Genomic DNA, 6,000 nt, shown 5'->3' on the forward strand with positions numbered 1-6,000 from the left:
GAGGAGGAAGCTCTCCTGAGAAAGTGATGACTGGGCTGTGGAAGAGGGTAGAATTTCGCTGGTGTTGTTTCTAAAATGACAACACGAGTACATGTCTCCTTGACTTAAAACCTTTAGCAATTCTGCATCCACTACAAGATAAGGTCTGTGTAACAGGCTTCTTGAATGGACTGAATCAGATGGTATGACCAGTTTTCAGCTCAGATGCAGAAACCAATCCAGCCTAGTCTGAATTAAAATTTTAGCTTAGCATCCGATTCAAAGGGTGTCCTGCAATAAGGAAGGGGGTGGGGAGCGTAGTCTGTTCTTCTATTTTCCTGATTCCTCCTTATTCTGTTGTTTTACTTTAAGGATTTGGGCTCATGAAAAGGGACAAAGGAAAAAAGGGAGAAGAGTCATTTAATCAGATAACCACCAATAAGCATCCAAATGCTGGCTGTCTTGTGAAGTGAATTGGTGGGCTCTTTGGAGGTATCCCCACATTGTACTATTCATGCAGTGGGAGAAATACTCTCTGGTGAGCCTGTTGTGAACCCTTCCACACCCCGCACCAATAGCTCTTGCCCCAGTAACTCAACCCACTGTGTCTTATCCCTGAAACCGCACCCTGGGTGAGCATCTGTGAGGCACACTTGGCCACAAGGATGCTGGGAGTGGAAACTGTCTTGATGGTCCCTTCACTCCCACCCTTGCTGCCTGCATAAGGAGCTCTGCCTGGCTTCTCACTTTAAAGATTCTCTGGTCAGGAAATACATACACCTGAAACTAAAATAACGTATGTTAATAATACCTCAATTTAAAAAAAAGGGGGGGTTGAATTCTTGGCTCTTTACATCTCATAAACCTAAATCACTCAAAAAAAAAAAAAAAAAAAAGGAAATACATACAGCCTCTAGTCTGTGTATGCTTCCCGAGGATTCTCTCCACCGTGGCAGCTCCGCTGGAAGGGTTGATGAGTTTCTGTAGTTTAATGAGCATCAATACAGGGATGAAATGCTGGCCTCTTCGGTTTGCATATCCTCAGCCTCCCTGAAGGTCTCTCTCTCACTCTCTCATTCTTGGTCTCTCTGTCCCTCTCTGTCTCTCTCTCATACACACACAGTTTGGGGAGGGGAAGGAAGGAAGAAATGAAAAGTATTTATCCTCTAAGTAGGAGAGTCACTGCCTCTATCATTTCCCTCTTCAACAAACTGATTCCTTTTTTAAGCCAGAAGGAGGGCTGGTGAAAAGAGAAGGTCTGCTTTGGACTCATTTTAATAAGATTTAAGATCTAACGAGGTGTCTGTTGCTCCTGTTAACAGCAATTGCCCTCAATTTGGGGCATTAGACAAATTTAGAGAGAACAAGAAGAATCGCATTCAACATCCAGTCACATCCAATTTTCTAATTATGACTCCAGACATTCATGATACAACTCCTGACGACCTCTCCCGTCATTCCCCACACTCCCACATGCCAGGCATTCTCGAGAACTTGCAATATCTCAAATATGAGTCGCTTTTCCATGCCTCCCCAATACTCCTGCCACCTCTGCTTGAACTCTGTATTGTTTCTTTCGTGGTAATATTAAATTGAAGAGTAGTTACTGAATTCAATCAAAATTCATTGACTATCTACTAAGACATGAGAATCTCTGCCCTTCTGGAATTTATAGTCTCATTCCCAACAGTCTAGGAGCTCCACGAGGGCAGACAGTGTATCTTTTTTACTGCATGTTCCCGGATACAAACACTTTTAAGTACTGAATGGTAAGTGAATGAGCTAGTGAAGCAGACGTTGAAAAAGGAAGGATATAGATGTAAAGCAAGGACCACGGGAACACGGAAGAGAAAGGGAGTCCTACTAAAAGCATTATTGAAGCCTTTTAGAGAAATTGATATTTCTCCTAGGCTTTGAAGGAAGATGCTATGGTGGAATTGTGTCCCCTAAAAAAATCATGTTCAAGTCCTATCCTCCAGCACCTCAGAATGTGTCCTTATTTGGCTATGGGGTCATCCCAGATGTAACTAGTTAAGATGAGGTCATGCTGGAGTATGAATCCCTAATGAATATGACTAATGTCCTTTTAAAAAAAGGAAATTTGGACACAGGCATGCATACAGGGAAAACACCGTGTGAAGATGAAGGTAGAAATCAGGGCAAAGCAGCAGAGGCCAAAGAAGGCCAAAAATAGCTGCTAGGGGAGGAGGCATGGAACACATTCTTCCTTATAGCCCTCAGAAGAAATTAACCCCGAGGACACCTGATTGTAGACATGCAATCTCTCAAACTGGGAGACAACACATTTCTGTTGGTTAAGACACCCAGTTTGTGGTATTTTGTTACAGCAGACCTAGCAAACTAATACAGAAGGGAAAGATTTAATCAGATAAATACAGAGATGCATAATGCACCCTGAACAAAACCTAGAGTGGAAAGATAGCTGAGTGTGTCGTGGAACAGCTGATATTCCTCAGGAGTGAAATGGATGTTGAAAGGGACTGAGGGCAAATATACGGCACAAGTGAAGGTTCTATCAGAAGTCTGGAGCCCGACTGTCAGAAGATTTTGACCATCATGCTGAAAAGCTTAGGATTTTTTTTTTTTTAAGATAATAGGGACATTTTACACATTGTGAATTGGAGAGACTCTTAGTCATGACTCATTCATTCATTTAATCAACAAGTATTTACTGAATGACTAAAACATTGTTCTAAGCATTAAGGATACAGTAGAAGGAGAGAGATAATAAATGCATAAAACAAATAAATACACGTCAGATTGAGATAACTGTTGTGGAGGGAAAAGACAGGGTAACAAGTGGGGGAAAGATAAAGCCAATAATGTTATCAATTGAAGAAAAATAAAACAGAATGAGGAGACAGTTCCATAAAGAAGGGGACAGAGAGGGGTACATTATTTGAGGGGGTAGTCAGGGAAGATGTCTCTGATAAGTGGCATTTGAGATCAGCAGGAAGTAGGACATAGGCTGGGCCGCATTTAGAATATTGGCAGTCCTGGACCCAGAAGTATGGGTCGCAGTGGTTGGTATTTGCTTTATGGTGTTTGAGGGGAAAAAAGAAACAATTGCAGCTGTCATACAGTAATCAGAGGGGAGAGTTTTAGGAGTTGGAAGTCAGAAGGTTTGGGAGGAAATGAGAGATAACAGGATGTAATGATGCAATATTGAGCATTTGCAAATACTTGGTTCTTTTCTCCTGGGATTGCACCTAAAAAGGTATGGCCATCCCAAACTGACCACTGTGAATACAGTCAAGACCCAGGTGTACAGTTCCTGTCCTGGAGTGGCCAAGGAGTTGTGCCCCGACTCCACCTGCTACTACACAGACATTAGCATACCTAAAGAAAGGGAGGGTCTGATGACACAGCCCGCTTTTCCAGTGAACAAAAGCAATTTCAACATTGTTGGGTATATGGATAGTACTTCTCAATGTAAGTGCTGGGTTTTTCACCTCAGAAAAATGATGAATTATTGAAAAGCACTCAGCTTGATTCTTTTTTTCCTGCAACACATATTTTCTTATAGCATTTAAAGCGCAGGAGCCAGGAAACTTCGCCAAATTTTATGTATAGAAAATGTTCTCAACATCTTAAGAGTCTAGTCAGCAATAGAGATGATTGAATATTTACATAATTAGAAAGTATGGTCAGAATTTAAATAAATCATTATAGGCACTGTCCCTGAGGAAAGCCCGAAAGCTCCCACCTAGGTCCAAATTAATGCAAAGGGAAGAATGGCACCAAATTACATACCAAACCACAGCTGTAAGAATTCCTCAGACCTCAGTCAATAACCTGTCTAATTTTAAATTACAGAAAAGCCATACTTTGTAGGTATCCATGCCTATCATTTGATTAACATTTACAAACAAAAATGATTCTCACAGCTCTTTGGTGATGCTTGAAATATTTTATTTTTTTTTATTTGGAGGCAGAGAAATTTGCAAGATTTAAAGATTTTTTTTAAATGATCGCATGAAAATCCAGGATAAAGCAGAAAATTGAACTTGGTCCTGTGCTCTGGTTGAGAGGAAAATACTCATTTCCAACTTCCCGGAGGTTTGAATTCTAGCCATTGTGGGAAGACTGACAAACCTTATCTACATTGCCATTTTTCAAAAGCTTGCTGCAAATGTGGGAGGGGAAAATTATGCCCCTCCCAACTCTCACCCTTATATAAATAGAACACACTCTCATTAGGATTTCATTTTAGATTCATTGGAAAGGACTCAAGTCTCACCTCTGAAGTTTTTATCTAACCAGACATAAAGCACACCTAAGAGGAATTAGAAAATATTTTTGGGAAAAAAAAAAAAACAACCCAACAACTATAAATACTATTTGGGTCTAAACTCAGCTTCTCTTTCTCTTTTCACATATTCTCTTGAATAGGAAAAGCAAATAATTTTAAACTCTTCATGACCATCACTCTCTTCTAACTGGAAGCAGGATATCAGTTTGAATTAGAAAGATGGTACAATTGGATAGGGGCGCCTGGGTGGCGCAGTCGTTAAGCGTCTGCCTTCGGCTCAGGGCGTGATCCTGGCGTTCTGGGATCGAGCCCCACATCAGGCTCCTCCGCTGGGAGCCTGCTTCTTCCTCTTCCCGCTCCCCCTGCTTGTGTTCCCTCTCTCGCTGGCTGTCTCTCTCTCTGTGTCAAATACATAAAATCTTTAAAAAAAAAAAAAAGAAAGAAAGATGGTACAATTGGAAAGGATCTTAGAGTTTATCTTGTTTAGCCCCTTCACTTTAGGAAGCATTGCCCAAGGGACTAAATCACTTGCTCTAGGTGGCATAGAAAAAAAAAAAGCATGGCCCTGAAATTAAATATAATTTGAACTAATACATGACACCACATGGATGTATCTTGAAGATATTATGCTCAGTGAAGGAAGCCAGACACAAAAAGCCACCTAGTGTATGATTCTGTTTATATGAAATATCCCAGATAGGCAAATCCATAGAGACAGAAAACAGATTCGTGTGAAGCAGGGGCTGAGGGCGCAGGGGGGAATGGGGAATGATTGCTTTATGGGCACAGAGTTTCGTTTCGGGGTGATGAAGACAGTCTGCAGCTAGATAGAGGTAATGGTTGCACGCCATTGGGAATGTACTAAATGACCCTGAATTGTGCACTTTAAAATGGTAAAAATAATAAATTCCATGTTACGTGTATTTTACCACAATAAAAAAGGTGTTGATTCAAATAAATAAATAAATAAATAAAATTTGAGATCCTGATTTGAAGTCTTCTGTTCAAAATGAATTATTTACGCTCTTAGGAACTGAACCAAACTTCAGAACCCCAATCGTGGCTTGCTACAGTATCACAATCTCCATAAAGCAGCACAATAATGCCTCCAAAAGATCAGGTTCAAAATGTGCTTGGCACGGAAGTACTTAATAAATGTTAGCTATTATTATTAAGAAATAGTTTTCAGCTGCCTGTGAACATTAGACCACTCTTACATGCCTCCATATTTATGATATAAATAACCTCCAAAGCTTCATGCCTCGACAAGAACAATTGCTTAACTGTAAAGCCACTCAGATTTAAAAACACAGAGAATATAAGGTAACTGTTCAACTCCATCATCCTTTACTGACATTAAAATAAAAGCATCTGACATCTCAGACAATCTTTGCTGGCCTATCTGAAGGATACCTGAGATTTTGGTTTAGACTATGTTGTCAAGAGCTTTCCCAAGGAATTAGGCAACTCCAAGTGGCTGACCACATGCACGCTTGGGAAATGTGCCTGGAACTGTTCATCAGCTTTCACAGAGGCTACGGTCTGATTCCGAGCTGGAGGAAAGGTACAGCCTGATGCATACAAACACTGCCATTACTGCACCCCGTTCTTCAGTTCTTGCCGAATTATGTCCAATGTGGGATCCCTGGATGCAGAAGGAGGAAGGAGGAAAAAAAGGGAGACTAGTCCTTGTTCTGGACATCCTTCCTTTCCGTTCTTTATATTTTGGGTGGTTGTCTCCTTTACCT

This window comes from Ursus americanus, chromosome 25, assembly GCF_024610735.1.
Source record: "Ursus americanus isolate L20-20 chromosome 25, mUrsAme1.1.p, whole genome shotgun sequence".
Classification (NCBI taxonomy): domain Eukaryota; kingdom Metazoa; phylum Chordata; class Mammalia; order Carnivora; family Ursidae; genus Ursus; species Ursus americanus.